Here is a 21,341-nt window from a genome sequence, read left to right as displayed (position 1 = left end):
AACAGTTTTTCACTTTGCCACAGTCCATTTTAAATGAGCCTTGGCCCAGAGAAAACGCCTGTGCTTCTGGATCATGTTTAGATAGGGTTTATTTTTTGGCCTATAGAGTTTTAGCCGGCAACGGCGAATGACACGGTGGATTGTGTTCACCGACAATCCTGGGACCAATCCTGTTTAATTTATTCATAAATGATCTAGAGGAGGGGATATCGAGTACAATCTCAGTATTTGCAGATGATACTAAATTAGGCATGCCAATATCTTCTATGCAGGATGTGGAAACCTTGCAAGCGGACCTGAACAAAATAACGGGGTGGGCAACTACATGGCAGATGAGGTTTAATGTTGAAAAATGTAAAGTAATGCACTTGGGGGCCAGAAACCAGAAAGCAAGCTACTCACTAGGGGGGGAACCTCTGGGTGAGTCTAGGATGGAAAGGGACCTGGGGGTACTGGTAGACAACAGGCTTGGCAGTGGCATGCAATGCCAAGCCACCGCAAGCAAAGCCAACAGAATACTGGGATGTATAAAAAAGGGGATTCACTCCAGAAATAAAGAGATTATTCTTCCACTCTACAAGACTCTGGTCCGGCCACATCTGGAGTATGCTGTCCAGTTCTGGGCACCGGTCCTCAGAAAGGATGTGCTGGAACTGGAGAAAGTCCAGAGAAGGGCAACAAAAATAATTAGGGGAATGGAGGACATCAGCTATGAGGAAAGACTACAAGCACTGAACCTATTCTCTCTGGAGAAGAGACGATTGAGGGGGGATATGATATCAATGTACAAATACTGTACTGGCGACCCTAGCATAAGGAACAAACTATTCAGAGAGAGGAGATACAATAAGACACGTGGCCACTCACTAAAACTTGAGGAAAGGCGGTTTAACCTTAAAGTGCGTAAGGGGTTCTTCACTGTAAGAGCGGTAAGGATGTGGAATTCTCTTCCACAAGCAGTCGTATCAGCAGGGAGCATTGATAGTTTCAAAAAACTATTAGATGGGCACCTTAGAGACCACAACATACAGGGGTATACAATGTACGGTTAAAAGCAAACACACACACACATCATAGGTTGAACTGGATGGACTGATGTCTTTTTTCAACCTCACTAACTATGTAACTATGTAACAATGTTTTCTGGAAGTATTCCTGAGCCCATGTTGTGATTTCCATTACAGTAGCATTCCTGTATGTGATGCTGCAGTGCCGTCTATGGGCCCAAAGATCACGGGCATCCAGTATGTTTTTCCGGCCTTGACTCATATGCACAGAGATTGTTCCAGATTCTCTGAACCTTTGGATGATATTATGCACTGAAGATGATGATAACTTCAAACTCTTTGCAATTTTTCTCTGAAAAACTCCTTTCTGATATTGCTCCATTATTTTTCGCTACAGCATTGGGGGAATTGGTGATCCTCTGCCCATCTTGACTTCTGAAAGACACTGCCACTCTGAGAGGCTCTTTTTATACCCAATCATGTTGCCAATTGACCTAATAAGTTAGAAGTTGGTCCTCCAGCTGTTCCTTATATGTACATTTAACTTTTCCGGCCTCTTATTGCTACCTGTCCCAACTTTTTTGGAATGTGTAGCTCTCATGAAATCCAAAATGAGCCAATATTTGGCATGACATTTCAAAATGTCTCACTTTCAACATTTGATATGTTATCTATATTATATTGTGAATAAAATATAAGTTTATGAGATTTGTAAATTAGTCCATTTCTTTTTTACTCACAATGTGTACGGTCTCCCAACCTTTTTGGAATCGGGTTGTATGTATATATATAATATATACATTTATATATATATAGTATGTAGGCATTTCAGTTTGTTTATATCAGGCAATTCAGTATCTATCGCTCAGTTCTGTATATAGCAGCAGGGCAGTATATATCATAAATTACTAGAAAGGCCACTTGAGTATATCTATCAGGCCAATCAGTATCTGTCTGTCAGTTCAGTATAGACCATACATTGATATCAAACATATATAGGGCACTTGCATAGATATTAGGCCATTCAGTATCTATCGGTCAGTTCAGTATAGACCATACATTGATCTCTCTCTCTCTCTCTCTCTCTCTCTCTCTATATATATATATATATATATATATATATATATATATATATTTGACATGTAAATGTGTATGATATTTGTGCAGCAAAAACTATATTTTTTCTACTTCATTCAGTATCTATCGGTCAGTTCAGTAAAGACGATACATTGATCTCTCTCTTTCTCTCTCTCTCGCTATATATATATATATATATATATATATATATATATAGGGCACTTACATAGATATTAGGCCATTCAGTATCTATCGGTCAGTTCCGTATAGATCATACATTGATCTCTACAGATATATATATCTTGGGCACTTGAGTAGATATTAGGCCTTTCAGAATCTATCGGTCAGTTCAGTATAGACCAAACATTGATATCTATATAGATATCGGGCACTTGAGTGGATATTAGGCCATTCAGTATCTATCGGTCAGTTCAGTATAGATCATACATTGATCTCTCTCTCTCTCTCTCTCTCTCTCTATATATATATATATATATATATATATATATATATATATATAGGGAACTTGAGTATATATTAGGCCATTCAGTATCTATCGGTCGTTTCAGTAAACACCATATATTGATATCTACATATATATAGGCCACTTGAGTATATATCATGCCATTCAGTATCTATCGGTCAGTTCATTACATATCAGCAGTGCAGTATATATCAGCAGTGCAGTATATATATATATATATATATTATATTATATTTATTAAGCAGTAATAACCCCTCCCCCCCAAAAATCCACATTATGTCTGAAAGGCCGACAAGGAGAGGCAGATGCTCACAGGCCACGAAAAGAGGGCAAGCAGCCTCTGTGTCCACAGTGATAAGTGGTGGTCACACACATGGTGCACCCTCTGCTCTGGTGCTGGCCATGTTATTCAGCCACATGCAGAAGAGTTGATGGAGTGGATAACTAAGCCGTCCTCATCCTCCTCGTTCTCTGTCACCCAGGGTCATACTAGTTTGCCTTCCACTGCAGCTGCCAAAGCGGCTTGTTCCACAGCTACTCCTTCTGTCACCCCACCATAATGCACGGAGGAGTCATCTGAACTTTTTGATCATAGTGTCAGTGACATGCTGCTGGAGGAGACACAGCAATTTGAATGCTATGATGTTGGTTCCCAGGTTGATGAAGGGAATAACGTGAGCCTAGAGAGAATGAGGGACAAGAAACTAGCAGTCATGCTACCACAGCTGCAGCATTGAGCTACAAGATAAAAACAAGCATACTTCACCTTGCTCCTCATCTGGGATCTCTAACCCTACAATACCTCATGTCTTTTCAAAAATCTGCATTGAGAGGGATGATGGTATAGCAATTAGTGTCACAGATACTTGCACCCAATCTGCTAGCATCACAATACTGTCCCAGCCATCCACATGCTCAGCATCTTTAAGCTAGCTTGGCCAAATTGCTAGCGCTACAATTGCTGCCTTTTCATCTGGTAGACTCTGCTCCCTTTTGTGAATTTGTGGAATGTGCTGTACCACAGTAGCAGGTTCCAAAAAGTCATTTATTTTCATGTAAGGCCATTCCAGCTCTCTACCATCACGTGGAAGGTAGTGTTTTGGCCTCCTTGGACAGAGCAGTCAGCAGGAAGGTTCAGAATACTGCTGACTCCTGGTCCAGCAGGCATGGACAGGGATGTTCCATTTCTTTCATGGTGCAGTGGGTAACTCTGCTGGCAGCTGGGAAGGATGCAGGACAGGGTTTAGTGCAGCAGCTTGTTTTGCCACCATGCCTTCAAAAAGCTGGTGCTGGTTCTGCCACATCTGGCTCCTCCACCTCCTCCTCCTCTTCTTCTTCCTCTATGTCCTCTTCTGCTGAATTGTCCTCTGAAGCAGCAGTGCCCCCTAAGCGTTCAAGGGGCTATGCAAGCAGTCAGGCTAAAAGATGCCATGCAGTGCTTCAGTTTGTCTGCCTAGGGGATAGGACTCACACCAGGGCAGAGATTCTGTCAGCTATGCAGGGGCAGGCTCAGAGATGGTTGATGCCACAACAGCTTGAGCCAGGAATGGTTGTAAGCAACAATAGCACCAACCTTCTTTCGGCCCTCCGACAGGGACACTTGACACATGTTCCATGCTTGGCACATGTCCTGAATTTGGTGGTGCAGCGTTTCTTGAACAGATACCCAGGCTTACAAGATCTCTTGAGGCAACCCTTCTTCATCCACGTTACAAGGGTAAAGTTGCAGAGCTCATCCTGCCTTTGCAGAGGGAACAGAGGATGAAATATCTTGAGGACGCCTTGAAGAAAAATTTGTGTAACACCTTTCCAGACACTGGGAGGGTAATATTCTCTGGACGTGTTTCTGAGGCATCGTTCAGCCAAAGGAGAAGCAGTGGAGAAGGCGGCCAGCTGACCGATGCCTTTAAACAGTTCTTTAGTCCTCAGCACCCAGGGCTGTTAGGTTTAACCACTTCAATACCGGGCATTTTCACCCCCTTCCTGCCCAGGCCAATTTTCCCCTTTTAGCGCTGTTGCATTTTGAATGACAATTGCGCGGTCATGCAACACTGTACCTACACCAAATTTATGTCATTGTCCCCCCCACAAATAGAGCTTTCTTTTGGTGGTATTTGATCACCTCTGGGTTTTTTCCTTTTTTGCTAAACAAATAAAAAAAGACCGAAAAGTTTGAAAAAAAAAAAACGTTTTTTTGGTTATGTTATACAATTTTGTAAATAAATACGTTTTTTCCTGCACTGATGAGACTGCACTGACAGGCACTGATGAGGAGGCACTGATGGGGTGGCACTGATAGGCGGCATTGATGGGCACTGATAGGTGGCACTGACGGGCACTGATAGGTGGCACTGATGGGCACTGATAGGTGGCACTGATGGGCACTAATGGGTACTGATAGGCGGCACTGGTGGGCAATAATGGGCACTGGTGGGCGACACTGAAAGATGGCAATGATGGGCACTGGTGGGCAGCACTGATAGGGAGGGCACTGGCGGGCAGCACTGATGGGGAGGGCAATGGGGGCTCCCTGAGCCCTGACTGCCATCCCTGGTGGCCATAGTGGGCATCCCTGGGGTCATAGGTGGGCATCCCTGGGGTCATGGGTGCATGGGTGGGCATCCCTGGTGGTTCTAGTGGCACCCCCCCGAGGGTCTGCACTGGTAATCAATGATCTGATTACCAGTGCCGACCCCCCCCCCCCCATCAGGGGAGCCGCCGATCTGCGCTCCTTTACTCGTGCCTGTCAGGCACGAACTAAGGAAAGCCGATCAATGGCTCTTCCTGTTTACTATGTGACCAGCCGTGATTGGACACGGCTGGTCACATGGTAAAGAGCCTACGTCAGTAGGCTCTTTACTGAGATCAGAGATGCAGGGTGTCAGGCTGACACCTCGCATCACCAATTGCCGCTCTGCGTGCCCCGCGCCGCCATCATATGACATCCGGTCAGGATAATACAACCACATTCCCGCCATCAATCTGCTATAGGGCGGGCGGGAAGTGGTTAAGCAACCATCGGCAGCGTCTCCATCATATGGTGCATGATTATCTAGGGGCAAGAGCAGACTTGGAGACCTTTCCAAGTTTGCATCCACTGGGTTACTGGGTCTTGAGGATGGACCACTGGCCAGAACTTGCTCAATATGCAATGGAGCTACTGGCCTGTCCTGCTTCCAGAGTGCTTTCCGAATGGACATTGGGTGCTGCTGGAGGTTTTGTAACGGACAAAAAAATGCGTCTGTCCACAAACCCTGTTGAGCAGCTGACTTTTATCAAAATGAATCAGTCCTGGATCAACATCATCTATCAAGCCCCTAATGCTGATAGAGCTAATTTAATTTTCTAGGGGTCTGCCATCCCTTGAAGACTGCCTATCCTATTCCTCTAACTTGATTCTGCTAGCTTCCAACAATGTTTTTGGATTAGGTCATCAACAAAACTCAAGGCCTAATTTTATGCACTGTTGTCCTCAGTGAGCATGGAGGTACTTTGCAAAAAGATTTTCTGCAAGTATAGAAAATATTTGTTGATCTTGGCAGAAATGTAGTAACTACGTGTGAATTGAACTGATATTTGAAACATTGTTCTCTTTCTTACCAGCCATCTTCTGTAAACTACTAATGTAATGTACATGAAGACAGAAAGGGATGCTTTTGTAGTTTTGTCCAAGGGTGACTTCCATGGCTCCCTTCATAAATACAATAGAGGATTGAGTGTAGCTAGCCAAGGACAGGTAGTGTGTTATTTACAGGTTTACCAGGTGAAAATAAAGGAGAAAAAGTCTGGAAAATAAGAAAACTAATGAAGCCACTACACCTAAGGATTGATAGGCTGCAAAAAGGGTTTTGCCTTTGGGTTTGGACACACTTTAACTGTGTTTGGAGTAGGCTGCTCATTACACATGCAAATTCTAAAGTCTGAGCCAGCTTGTACAGAAGGCCTGATGTGACTGATCCTCTCCCTTCTAGGCTGCTGGAATCCATCACAGATTCTTCAAATGCGGAACCTATAGTCACAATCAGCGGAATTCCGCCACTGTCTTCTAGACCCAATGGCCTCTTTATGTCATCTTCTAGTTAGACTGAGAGAAAACAGGCGTCTCTTCTCTTGAGCTGGGCAGAACAAGTTTTGTCCTTTCTCAAGGTTTGAATCATTACTGTACATTGAGAAGGTTTTATCAAGATCTGTTATCTGAAACTTTAAACCATTGAGAAAATTCCTTGGAGTGTCATGAACTGCTTTTAGAATGTACAAAACCTTTTGGAACTTCACTTATAAAAAAAAAAAAAGAGTGTTTTGTAGCATACATTTTTGTGAGTTTTTCAGTGTGATGAAAATGATTCACAGTCACAGGTATATGACCCCAGTGTCTCTGTTGACTTCAGCTATTCATGCCGAGATTCTATTATATATATTTTCCAGATGCTGGGTACATTTTTTTTGTGCAACTATTTTATTGATCTGTACAGCAGTTCAGATTAATCTCCTTTCCACAGCAGTAACCACTTTTCTTCAAGGGAAATATATTGTGGAGTTGTAAAGTATCTAATTTGAGTAGTAGGAGGACACAAGTCCAGGTACTTACACAGGCAATAAAACTCGGTCATGTTTAGAGGTGAATGGACTGTGTGCTAGGCATATTATGCTTTATTTCCAAGTTAAGCAAGCACAGTTGCAAACATTTTTTCCCTAAATAAGAAGGTGATAACGTGTACAGTTTTCTATTGTATAATTTATAAAAGCTTCCCACACACAAAACCCAATTTCTGCCTACTGAAACAAATTAAGCTTCAGTTGTACAATAGGCTGACAGTGGTTAGTATGAAACCAAGTGCAACAGCAACTTATGGACGATGAAATATACATGCCGGGTGAACATAGGTGTGGGACTTCAAACTGTTTCATATTGTTCTCCAACACCAGGACAATAATACTCCAGAAAAGCAGTTCTTAGGCTTTCCAGAGCTCTGCTGCTATGCCGTGAACAAAAGATGTATGTATTGGGTGGCAGGAGGTCTGTTCTAAGATTCTGACCAAAAGAACAAAGGTACCTATAGATATGAGATGACTGTTGCTTGAACTAAACATCTCATGTCAAAATTGGCAAATCCTAATAGTCCTGGTCTATGGATCTTCCTAGCAAAAGTAAAAGTACAGGTTTGAAATCCTAATTTGATCACTGTTTTTTTTTCCCCAGGGATAAGCCACCATCAGGGCTGCATGTAGCTTGTGGACCCTAATTCCAACCTGAGCATTCCTGTTTGCATCTGAAGCTAGGCTAAATAGTTCAGATGGGCAGATTGTGCCCAGATGTGTATCAATATATACAATGCTATGCAAAAGTTTTAGGGAAGTGTGAAAAAAAAAATCCTGCAAATTAGGAATGCTTTCAGAATTAGAAGGGTCAATAGTTTATTTTTATCAACTCAAAGTGGAAAGTAAATGAACAGAGGAGAAATTCAAACCAAATCAAGATTTGGTGTGTCCACCCTTTGCCTTCAAAACAGCATCAGTTTTTCAATTCTTCTAGGTACACTTGCACACAGTTTATAAAGGAACTCGGCAGGTAGGTTGTTTTAAACATCTTGGAGCACTAACCCCAGGTCTTCTGTGGATGTCGGCTGCCTAAATTCCTTCTGTCTCTTCATGTAATGCCAGACAGACTCAATGTTGAGATCACAGCCCTGTGGGGGGGGGGGGGGGGGAACCATCACTTCCAGGACTCCTTGTTCTTTTTAGATTGAAGATAGTTCCTAATGTCATTGGCTGTATGTTTGGAGTGGTTGTCCTGCTGCAGAATACATTTGTGGGCAATCACACTCCTCCCTCATGGTATGACATGACGGATAAGTATCTGCTTGTATTTCTCAGCATTGAGATCCCAGGGCCAGGATAGGTGGGCAGAAGGGTTGGCTGCCCTGGGCACAGCATGTATTGTAGGGATGGGGGCACTGCAAGTTTCTTCTGCTGTAAGGCTGAGAGAAATAGTGACAGCATCATCACTATTTCTGTCAGGCCAGCGCTGGAAGCAGCAAGGAGAGGAGAAAAAAGCCGGGAGGAGGTGTGCGCTGTGATCTCTCTCCCCTCCTCCTCATAAACTCACACATAATGAAGGGGGGGGGGGTGCAATTTGTCATCTTTGCCCCAGGCGCTGGATGATCTTGTCCTGGCAATGTTGAGGACACCATTGATCCTGATCAAATCTCCAACTCCATTTGAAGAAATATAGCCCCAGGTACTTGCCAAGGACATCCACCATGCTTCACTGTTGCCTACAGACACTTATTAGTGTACCATTCTCCAGCTCTTCAGAGAACAAAGTGTCTCCTGCTACAGCCAGATATTTCACATTTTGACTCATCAGCCCAGAGCACCTGCTGCCATTTTTCTGCACCCAGATCCTATGTTTTCATGCATAGGGCTTGGAAAAAAGGCTAAGTGACTCAACTGCATTCAACATGCATTAAAATTTTCTTTAAGCTACACTTTTCAACCCACAATTTAGTGGTGCAGATGTAGTGGGCTCACGTAAATGGTTATCTCTTTTTAAAATTCACAAATGTAAATTTCAAACATTTTACCTGTTTAGGATATTTCTGCCAATTGCTGTTGGAGCCTAATTAAAATTCATTATTGATATACTGCCAGTCAGGATTAATTAAGTCAGCACTGTAAATCAGATTGCTAAAATCCAGATGATTGCAAGCAAAACAACCTTTTTTTTTGCAAGTGCCAATCTTGTTTTGTGCATTGGAATGTGATTGCATTTGATGAATTCGAAGACGTTTAAATGCACAGTTAGCTCCCAGTTAGCAGTTCTGGAACACTGACATCATAGTGGGGGTGTCACGTTTTGTTTGTGAAGACCCCTGTTTACCTAGCAGAAAGTGAAATACTGTAACAATTTACAGAGCCAGTTGCAGAGTAATAAAACATGTTATTGCCAATAAATTAAGTATCTTCAGTTTGAGAAATCCATGCTAATTTTCCTGGAAGCTGAGCACAGCTGGATCAGTATATTGTACGCATTGATTTTGTCTCCTAGCAAAAATACTTGTTTGACACTATATAACTTTGTAATATCAGCTAACAGGCTCTGCTTCACTGGTTAATATCCAGCCCCCCAGCTATCAGTAATGCACAGTGCTCAACTTCTCTGTCAACTACAGAAAGCTTTGGCAGCATGGTGGTTTAAAGCTTAACTCCAGACAAAATATTTCTCTTTAAAAAGGTTGAGGATAAGTTAAAAATTCTGTCCAAGCTTGTATTTATCTGTGACCCCATTGAGGAGATTTTCCCTCCCTTCTGGTTCCTATGAGAGTATTAAAAAAATAAAAAATAAAAAAGACCTGTGCTCCCGAATGCATAGGGGCCTAAATGCAAGTACCATTCAGTACATTAGAGCATTTCACTTTTGTAGTAATACCTCACATGTGTGGTGCGATCAAAGTTTAGATATGCATGCAGGACCTATGTGTGCATTCAGGTTTGTGCATGAGCTTGGGGTGATGGCGGAGCTTTACAGTCTTTTAAATATTCTATTTAATTAAGTTTTTTTTTTTTTTTTATTGAACTTTATTGCCATCACAAGGGATGAAAAACATTGTTTCGATAACATGGACAGTGACGGGTCCTCTTTTTTTAGACCCACATCTCTCTTCTGCCCTCCAATACAGCCTATCAAACTTAGTGCATAGTGGCCTAAATGCAAGTACAATTCTGTACAGTGCAGCATTGCGCTCACTTTTGCAGTGATACCGCACATGTGTGGTGAGATCACAGTTTAGATATGCGTGAAGAACCTATGTGTGCATTCACATATGTCTATGACCATGGGGGGATGGCAGAGCTTTACATTATCCTATTTAATTTTTTATATTGAACTTTATTGCTATCACAAGGAATGAACAACATTGCTATGATAGCATGGGCAGTGACAGGTCCTCTTTATTACACCCAGATCTCTCTTATGCCCTCCAAAGCAGCCTCTCAAACTGAGATCAATTTGGTTGGCTGCTTTATAAGCTGTTAATGGCTTGTAAACAACAAACTGAAACTGAAATCTCTTCCGGTTGCTGACGTCACAGAGGGGGGAAGAACAACAGACGTTTCTGTCTACGGCTTCTAATGCAACAGGTCACATTGGTAATGGGCTTCCCGGTGGGATGAGAGAGCCCGGTAAGGGCGGCAGCTTTTCAAATGTTTTCCAATTTCTCTTTACCACCTGTTGTTGAAAATCTATTTAGAGAGCTCAATAGCTCAAGCTGGAATTTACAGACTGAAGTGTCTGATTCAAAGCAGTGACTCCTTGTCCTCCCTCCACATAATTCTTTCAGTGGTTTTAATGAGCAAGCTGCTATTGCTGTGTCCTCTCATTAGAAGTGAGAGTGTACCCTGCATTAAATGTTTATTTGTTAAATAAATAAACCCATATAAAACACCAGTCTATAAATGCATATACTTAAAAAAAAAAAAATACAGATTTTGAGATTTCTTTTAAGAACATTTTATTTACTTTACTTCTAGATATGTTTCAGTATTTTAAAAATGATCTGCCAACTGCCTAACATACCTGCTGAAATGTCCACATACAACTGATTCATTCTGATTTAGTAACTATTTTTTAACCATAACAGTGATGACAGTAGTCATACAGTACCTACAGTCTGTATTGTATTTAATACGATTAACATTGCTCTAAATAATGGGATAGTGAAGCATTAATATTGCTATGAAGGAAAAGCTAAGATAATGTGACTATTGACATTAATATCTGAAGACTGCGTGTAGCTTTTTAATATTCTTCACAGGACATCTAGCCCCTACCCTAAGTTTACTAATTTGTAGTGACAAATATTTTTGGCTTTTGGGTTTGAGCTGGTTAGTTTCACTTAAATATGTAACCTTCACTGACTTTTGTCCACAGACTAATGAACTGTTGAGCGTTTTCTTGTCAAAAGTTCACACTACAGTAACTGGACAGATCCCTCGGGGCTTTGGTATTGCATCAAAGGCTTACCAAGCCTCACGCTAGAGGAAGTCATTTAGAAAATAAGTAACATTAGCTGCAACAGCTGAATAATGTGGCTATGAAGAATGCAGTCTGGGTTGCGCTTTGTGCTGCTGGAAGTTGTGCTTGCTTCATTTTCTTGCAGTCTGATGGGATTCTTTAGTTGTCTAATTCTGTATAGAGTGACATTAGCTTCAAACGTTTTCTTTTTTTAAGGGGACAAAAATGATGCCCTTAGTATAATCCGTGTTAAATACACATCTTCATGGTGCAATTTTAAAGTGTAAATTCAAAAAAACAGATGTGTTTTTGGTACAAAATGTCTGGCCTATGCTGATGATTCAGTTCAGGGAATGCTGGATTGTTAAAGGATAAGTTCACCTTAAAAATAAATAAACAATAACTTTTTTTTTTTGCAGGTCACAGTAACAGTTAGGCCTAATGTACACGGGACGTTTTCAAAAGTCCTTTGAACGCTGGAATTTAACAGCTATATAAAGGATGTTTTAAAACGTCTGTTGTGTCGCGTTTGCATGCCGCTTTTAGTGGCATTTAGCGGGCGTTTGCGCTCAGATCCGTTTTTAGTGGTCAAAAAATCATTCCCCTTTAACCGCTTGCCGACCTTCGCACGACTATTTACTGCGGCGGTCAGCCCCTTCACAGGCAGAGCGATGTAGTACTACGTCGCTAGCCTGTGAGGGTCTAGGGAGCGAGCATGCGCCCCCGGAGGCGCGCTCCCGCACGGTCACGGACCTCCCCGCGCGTGTGATCGGTGATCGTCGGTGCAGAGGGAGAAAGGCAGGCGGCTGATGTAAACAAGCCGCCTGTCATTCTCCCCTGTGTAGGAATAGTGATCATACAGTTCTACTATGTAGGACCGTTGATCACTGTTCCTACACCTCAAGCCATAGCCAATCAAAGTTAGAATCACGCCCCTAGGGACACACATAACCCCTCCCTCTCAAAAAAAGTTAACCCCTTCACTGCCAGTGTCATTTTACAGTAACAGTGCATATGTATAGCACTGATTACTGTAGAAATGTCACTGGTAACCCCAAAAGTGTAAAAAATTTCAGTCAAGGGTCCGATCTGTCCGCCGCAATGTCGCAGTACCGCAAAAAAATGCAGATCGCCGCCATTACGCGTTAAAAAAAAAAAACAACAAAAATTACAAAAATCTTTCCCTTTATTAGTAAATGCAATAACTTTTGCGCAAACCAATCAAAATACACTTTTTGCGATTTTTTTTTTTTTACCAAACATATGTAGCATAAAACAAATTGGCTGAAAATGTTAAAAAAATTAGATTTTTACATTTTTTTGGGGGGGAATTTCATATAAAAAAATGTGAAAAATATTGTTATTTTTGCAAAATTAATGCTCTTTTTTTGTTTATAGCGCATGATCAAAAAATCACACAGGTGATTAAATACCACCAAAGGAAGCTCTGTTTGTGGGAAAAAAAGGACGTCAAATTCGTTTAGGTACAGCGCCGCACGACTTGTGAATTGTCCGTTAAATTCACACAGTGCCGAATCACAAAATAGGCCCTGGTCAGGAAGGGGGTAAAATCTTCCGGGGCTTAAGTGGTTAAACAGTAAAAACGCAAGCGCTAAACGCGGGTGACCGCGTTCGGTCGCGTTTTGCGTTTGAAACGCCAGTAAACACACGTTCTGAACATCCTGAACGCAAATAATTGCTTTCCAAAAAACGACACTGAACTCAACTGCCTCTAAATGACTGTAAATAACTCAGTGTACATGGACAATAAGATAACATAGAGGAGGTTTCAGGGGCTGCTGAAAAAAAAGCCCAACTGCTCCTAAACGTCCGTTTACAAATAGCAGTGTACATGAGGCCTTATGCTTGCTATAAAGCAGGGATCTTTTATTTGAATACAGTTGTGGAAGCTTTTATAGGTGAAAGTGTATCTATAGTCAAAATGTAAAATCATATATTAATCTCTACATTCTATTTCAATTATTTCTAGGCTACTATTGTGAATAATCTTGAAGTTTGTAATCTTACGGTCAGGGCGTGGATTTGAACCTGGGCCTCTGCTGTGGAACTGTGCACAGTTCCTTTGACAATTCCTGCCTTGAATCTTGTTTGTCTTGATCCTTGAACTCTTTGCTCGTTCCATGAGCTTCCTGATTTAAACAATGTCTCTGTACTTCCTATTTGCCCAATTATTATGCTCTCTTCAGCCAATATCTCACTTTTGTCTCTCCTGCTGTCATCCGTATCTTCGCTACCATTCATTATTGACCTTTGACTTGCTCCTCGACTATGCTTCTGCTTCATTCCAACCTGCAACTATTTGTTACCGAACTTTGTATTGTTCCTTAACTCGGCTTCTGCTTTATCCCTATCTGCTATATCTGCTGCTGGACCCCGGCTTGCTCACCTTCTGGTGGGGCGATCCTTAGATCCACAACCATGGTACTAACATACAGAAAATCCCATCTCCACCATCAGGAGCTCTGGTAAATACCAGTTAGTAATTAGACCCCGCACCTCTGGTGAACCTGTGTCATCAGCCAGGATGACCTGCGTGTATATCTCTCCCGCTTGTTGGTGGGTGCTGCTCCACTGCTACAGCTACTGGCCCCTGAGTCTGACTGCAGACCGTGACACTTACTTTGTGAAGATCCCCAAACATTTACTTGTGTGAATTCTGTGACACGTCTTTAGATATTGAAAGTGAACCACAGAGAAGAAGCTACAAAGAGATGACTAGTAGACAGGCAACACTCACAACATAAAAGATTTTCCAAGTACGCTTATACTGGATGCATCATAAACATTTTTTTCAAAACACAACACACCACATCGAATGGTATCTGCATCGTAGTGCACTGTGATGTGTTTTGGCCAAACCATGTTAACATATCCATTTTAGTTCATGTTTCCACACTGTATAAGTTTAAATTGGCCCACGCGCCCTTCCAGTTTTTAGGCTAGTCATATAAAGGCTGATATTGTCTAAAGATACAAATGTTTTCTGTGCATTCAGGCATTACTCTCCCTGGGAATGAAGATAGTGACCTTAGAAGACTGGTATCATATTAGATCTGATGAGCTGGAAACATTTATCAGGTTGTGGGGGTTATTTACTAAGACTGAAGAGTGTAAAATCTGGTGCAGCTCTTTATAGAAACCAAACAGCTTCAAGTTTTTATTGCCAAAGCTTTATTAAACAAGCTGAAGTTAGAAGGTGATTGGCTACCATGCACAGCTGAGTGCTCCAGTTTTAGTAAATCTCATCTATTGTGTTCATCTTGGTTTATAACCTTGAGATAAATAAAGGTGACCAGAGACTTCTGTTCATAGTCCCCTAGTAAGTAAGGGGGAAATCACATGACATGCACATTACATCAAGTATGGACTTGCACACTGTTAAAAATACATTTAACCAAATCAGGTGTGTAATACGATAATTTAAGGTGAAGCTGGTAACCTTTTGCTTGAATGCATTTTTTTATCCAAAGAGAACTGTGATTGCCCCAATGGCTAGGTTACCAATAAACCTTGCAGTTAGAAGCTGGTTACACCATAATGTGTAATCAAAAAGTGCTGTGCCACTAAAATAATATAAATATGATAAATATTAAAAATACAAATCTTCGTGAAATTTCATTAGTGAAACAAATCCTATTAAATATAAATATAAACGTCCATAATCGTGATATCAAAAAATCACATCAGAAATCACATCAGAAATATGGTCCCAATAAAGTGCAAATAAACTCGCGCAAAATGCAAATCCAAAGTGGAAAAAGTGCCAGTGCCTTGAAAGTAAATCTTCTATCGTGCCCACCACCACCCACTAAAAGATGGCTGCTCACCTCACATTCTGACCCCTGTGTTAGTGGGTCAGAACAAGCAGTCCCCTGCTTGTGAGTGTATTCTCGTTTATACATGGTTTCAATAAATTTATACACGGAGAGCACTAGCTCTGTCCCTTTGTTTTTATATATGCATGGGATACATCTGAGTTCAAATAGAATTGGAGGATCGTTAACCATTTGAGAACCTATTTTTAATTTTAATGAGATTTGTTTCACTAATGAAATTTCACTAAGATTTGTATTTTTATTATTTATCATATTTATATTATTTTAGTGGCGCAGCACTTTTTTGATTACACATTTGAATATTGTATGCAGTGGAAACATACTTGGTGTTAGCAGCCGCTTTTATAATTCACTTGTTATTAATTTTAGTATTTATTGTTTGCACTTATTTAATTTTCACTTATCAGTTGTTTACTAGGTTGCGCTGATTTTTTTACCTTTTTACATTTTGGTTACACCATCAATGCTGACTTCATTGGCCCCGGTCCTATATATCTCTTTTATTTGTTTAGTTAATTAGAGGAGCAAACTTACAGCAAGCCTTGCTGTCACAGTGCAATCCCCAGTGGGTGAAATTACCAAAGTCACGGTTGGCAACAAAAACTGGACAGAAATCAAACCTTGCCTTGCTTATTGAAAACCAACCATTTTGGTTGATTTCTGATGCAAGATTTCTCATTCTTTTCTATTTTCTCTTCCACACATTCCATCAGTGGAAGCAGTGTTCTAAATCAAAACTTGATGAATGATGAAGACAGAAGATTCCTTTTCCCGGAATGTGAGTGAAATGCTAAATGTTTATTCCAAACTCATTAGACAGTTGTTATTTGACAGTAACAAACAACACAATGCAGAAGGTCTTCGGCTCTGGTTAATACATATTAAATGGAAGCATGCTTCATAGATTCTATCATCACAAAGATTACAACTGGCTCCCATCCAGCTCTGCATCCATTACCAGCAGGGCTTGCTGCATATTAAGACTTTAAATATATACATTTCTAATGAATTCTAAATGTCATTAAAAACAAGCTATACATTATAAAACAGCTGCAATTATTTTCCTGTGAATAATTAACATGGCAGTCCCGTTTTACAGCTGATGTGTAAATGTTATGTTGTATACTGTCTGCAGTGCTCATTAGTCTTCTTTAACATCTGTAGTAGAAAGAGAAATGTTATCTGGGTATAACAGAACTGAAATTTGCAGAATGCACCTCTGCCTTTTAGCTGGCAACCCTAGTCACATACTGTATGTAGATCCTGTGTTTCACTGTAAAGAGGACTCATAAGCTCATATACACTCCTGATTGGTCTATAGCAGTCTTTTTCAAATGCCTTGAGGCTTCTTTAGGGGTGTCTTGGCAAAATGCCTAACAATTGATCAAACATTGTATACAAGCCAGCAGGTGGATGAAGCCTGCCTTTTAGTTACACAAAGCAACAGGTGTTCATTGGGTACCATTACGACTTTCTAGACACTGGCATCCTAAAAACCAATGATACCATCAGTTGATAAGGAGGATGACTGTCACATCCACAGCATCCTTTATTGATCCTCCACGGCCCTCTCCCTCAGCACTAGGTGACATTAGCTGACTAATGGAGAGAAATTGAGGGAGAAGAGAAACTTTGGAATTCTTTGTCAGTACCAGTGTGCAAAAGTGTATTTGCTTTGGAAGAAAAACATCACCTCTAATGTTGTGTGTCCTACTTGGACTTGTCGATGTTGCTACATTATGCAAAACTAATAGAATCATTTTTTACATTTTAGAATGGGGTGCCTTCAGTCTATCCATAATTTTAAAGGGTGCCTTTGACTGAAGAAAGGTTGAAAAACACTGGTCTATAGGATGCCTGGGCTGTTATACTGGTCATTGCTGGTCATAAAGTATTATAAAAAGCAAGCCAAGGAGTAATCTCAAAATAATGCTCTGTTTTTGTCTCTGAATATGTTTTTTTTTTGTTATTATTATTACAGATATTTTTAGTAGTGTCAACAGTGCTATACATATTGTTTTGTACACATTACGTCATAAGGGGGCGGTGTCACCAGGTGACATAACTGGGTGGCCCCGTCCCTTGCCTATAAAACAGCTGTCAAAGCTAAAGCGCGACATACGGCGGGATGCCTCAGAAGAGGCAAAGCGTTTTTGACATTTTTTCTATTTTTCAAGTCGGTGGGCATTGTGATTGATGAGGAATTTACATCAAGGGACACTATTTTTTTCTTTTTCATAAAGGACTTCTCAAAAACTGTCTTACGGGGTTTTTCCTTTTTTAAACTTTTTTGGTGAATTTGTAAGTGATGTACCCCATACCGATTCACATGGGGGGGGGGGGGCAGGATCTGGAAGCCCCCTTGTTAAAGGGGCCTTCCAGATTCTGATAAGTTCCCCATCCACATCCCCACAGCCCAGGGTTTTCGGGAAGGGTCCCTTGTCCCCATCAGGGGCCTGGTATAGATCGGGGGGAACCCTATGCCATTTTTTCATGTTTTTTATCTGTATTGCCAGGAGCCGACAATACATTACAGCCGCGAGAAAGTTTAACCAGTTCTGGATCGGAAGGATTTACCCCTTAATGACCAGGTAATTTTTTGCGATTCGGCACTGTGTTTAACAGAAAATTGCACGGTCGTGTGACACTGTACTGTAATAAAATTGATGTCCTTTTTTTCCCACAAATAGAGCTTTCTTTTGGTGGTATTTGATCACCTGTGCGATTTAAATTTTTTGTGCTATAAACAAAAAAAAAAACAAAACGACAATTCTGAAAAATATATATATATTTGTTTCACATTCTGCTATATAACATTCCCAAAAAAAAATTAAAAATCAAAATTTTTCATTCGCTTAGGCCAATTTGTATTCTGCTACATATTTTTGTTAAAAAAATCGCTTTAAGCGTATTTTGTTTGGTTTGCGCAAAAGTTATCGCTTCTACAAACTAGGGGAAAGATTTAGTGTTGTGTTTATTTATACTAGTAATGGCGGCGATCTGCTATTTTTAGTGGGACTGCGACATTGTGGCGGTCAGATCGGACCCCTAACTGACATTTTTGACACTTTTGGGGGGACCAGTGACATTACTTCAGTAATCAGTGCTAAAAATATGCATTGTTACTGTAATAATCACATTGGCAGGAAAGCGGTTAACACAGTGGTGATCAAAGTGTTAAGTGTGAGCCTAGGGGAGTGTTTTCTAATTGTGTGGGGGATGTACTTGTGAAATGACCACAGAGACCTTTGATCCTATATAGAAGGATCACAGGCGCTCTGTGATCATTTCAGAGAGAAGGGTCAGCTTTGTTTCAGCGGAGAGCGATCGCAGGTGCCTAGTGGCAATAGCAGCGGCCGGCCCCATGGATCGGCATCCCTGCTGCCTAGTGGAGGCAAGAGCATGCCGTTGGTGGCACATGCTCGCCCCCCAGCACCACATGTGCGACCGATGTAGGGCTACGTCGGTTCATGCAGGAGAGCCAGCCTGTTGCAGTAAATGTGCTGCGGGCGGTCAGGAACCTGTTGAATTACATTTTTTCCTTTAGAAATATCAGTATTGCTGCAGCAAGATCCATACGTCGTACAAATACGCTACTTTGCAGGCACACTAAGCATTTTAGGCATTATTAAAATCACTTTTTTTTTGCTTTGATACATGTCCCCTATTGCAGTACCTGGGTCCCCAAACACTTTTTTTGACAAAAACTTACATATAATCCTTTAAAAGGAGGACTTTTGATTTTTCATGTTCGTGTCCCATAGACTTTAATAGAGTTTGCATGTTCGCCAGAACTTTTTCCCTGTTCGAGGGGGTGTTCGGCCCATCACTACTGGACTTGATGGCCCACCAATGGAATAGAGTACCAAGCCATCACCTCAACTAACGGATGGGTGGGCATAGTCTGAGCTGGCTATAATTTTCTATAAGTTAACAGAAGAAGACCCCCCAACTTGCCTGCATCTTGCTGATTTAAGGGTACTAGCTGCAAGTACAACAGTAGAATAAGCTGTCAATGCTGCTTCTAGGCCATATGTGAAGGTACAATAGCTACATTAAACATTTTGATATTATGGGCACATTCACACTAGGCATTGTGTTAACATGCATTAGGCAGGCAATTCATTTGAATGAGCTGGCAGACTACCTGAACGCATAGAAAGATTGATATGACTATTTTGTTTAACGCAGTGCACTAAAACACATGATTCACATCTGTGCCCTGTAGTGCGATACAATTCTAGAGCATTGCGCTACAACACAAATGTGTTGTACTACTCTGCCTAGGTACTCTGGGATGCCAGAGTTGCACTGCTATCAGTCAGCATTAGATGGATGAGGGAAGACATAAACACATAATTTACAAGGCCATGGACTGCACGTTTGTTGACTTCCCTTTGCAATAAAATAGAATAAAATATGTTTACATAATAAATTACCTTCTAATGTGTCATATTTCATAATTTCAAGGACTCTTCATAAAACTTTTTCTCAGTTAAGCCATAGTTCTTTAAGGTTCTTTGTTTAGATTGCTTGGCCTAAATTATATTATTGTCTGCAAAATAAAATTTATAATCCATCACTTATTTATGTTATTTTCAGCCCTAACAGTCAGCTATTCAGGCTTTGTGAGTTCTAGCCCAGTGGGCAGTAGCGGGTTATTTGTACTCCTTGATATCTTTGGCCTGTTCACACCTTAAAATCATTATGAATTCCCTACACAGCTGTGAAAGAATCAAGCAGCAGTGCCAGAGCTGTCTTCAAGAGCTCATAGCTGACCTCTCTTCCTTCCTCGGCTGTCAGTGCACCTCTCTTCATGGAGTGCAAAGGCTTTCCCCATGCTGCAGACTAAGTGAATGGTGCAGCACTGATTAAGTGCGCCACTGAGAACTGTAAAAAGAAATGGCACAACTTCAAAAGAAGTTTCCTAAAAAGACTGAATCATTTGGAAAGCAGGCCACCCTGACTGGCAAGGGCGCTCCTCTGGGACGCATCTTGTCAGCGAGAAAGATGGCTTTTTGTAAGTGTTATTTTTTCCATCCAAACACTGAAATCTAGAGAGGAACCCAATCACATCTGACAATGACTGAAGACTGCGAGGATCTCCTGTAAGTACACAAGTCAAGTAAGCTGTATTTGTCACTGTCTGCAAACTGCTTGGATTTTCCTGCACGCATTAGACCACAGATGCTGTTGCTATTTAATTTTCTCTAAGTGTCTCTCCCTTGTCTCTTTTACCCTTTAAACTTTTTCTAAACTTGAATATTATAAACTATTTTAAGAAAAACCTTGTGTTTTCTTTTTTTGTATTATTTAGTATCTTGAAATCAATTTATTTCAAGATGATACCAATACAGATATCCTAAATATGACTATAAATTATATTACAAGAAGTGTTTTATTCTAATTGTAATTAATTGTTATTAAAGGGGAAGTAAACTGCCACCTGCAAGGGGGGATCATGGCATAATGTGCAGGTACGAACAGCAAACTTGCAAATGATGGTCCACCTACCTCCTAGTCTGCTAACAGATCCACATTCACAGTTGAAACTTTGTCTACCATCTCCATCTTCTTTAATGTTTCTACTAGAATTGACATCTTACCCCTTTAGCAACTCTGGTTTTATTTGTACACATGCACGCTGGAGCTACAACTTCCTCCAACCTAGCTCCATTTTCAGCATCTTACAAGATGCCACAAGTGGGCTAATGGTGTCCACTGCCCAGGCAGTCTATACACAAAAATAATTGCTTGGAGAAAGGGGAAGAATTTTTTGGCAGAAGAAACTTACAAAGTCTATTCTACTAAAAAAACTCCTAATTGTTTTTTTTTTAGGGTTTAGTTTCACTTTAATATATTTCTTATATTCACCTGAATGCTTAGCCTCATTTTTGATTTCC

At 40.9% G+C, this 21,341-nt stretch overlaps 1 protein-coding gene across 1 annotated transcript in view; it reads left to right on the top strand.

The window, feature by feature from the left end:
* The window catches only part of ADAM12 (ADAM metallopeptidase domain 12), a 1,097,024-nt gene that overhangs the window by 356,463 nt on the left and 719,220 nt on the right, over positions 1-21,341 (top strand). The gene's annotated exons all lie outside the window — the stretch shown is intronic.

Source organism: Pelophylax lessonae, assembly GCF_965119305.1.
Source record: "Pelophylax lessonae genome assembly, chromosome: 9".
Lineage (NCBI taxonomy): Eukaryota > Metazoa > Chordata > Amphibia > Anura > Ranidae > Pelophylax > Pelophylax lessonae.
This window is presented reverse-complemented; position numbering and strand designations above follow the sequence as displayed.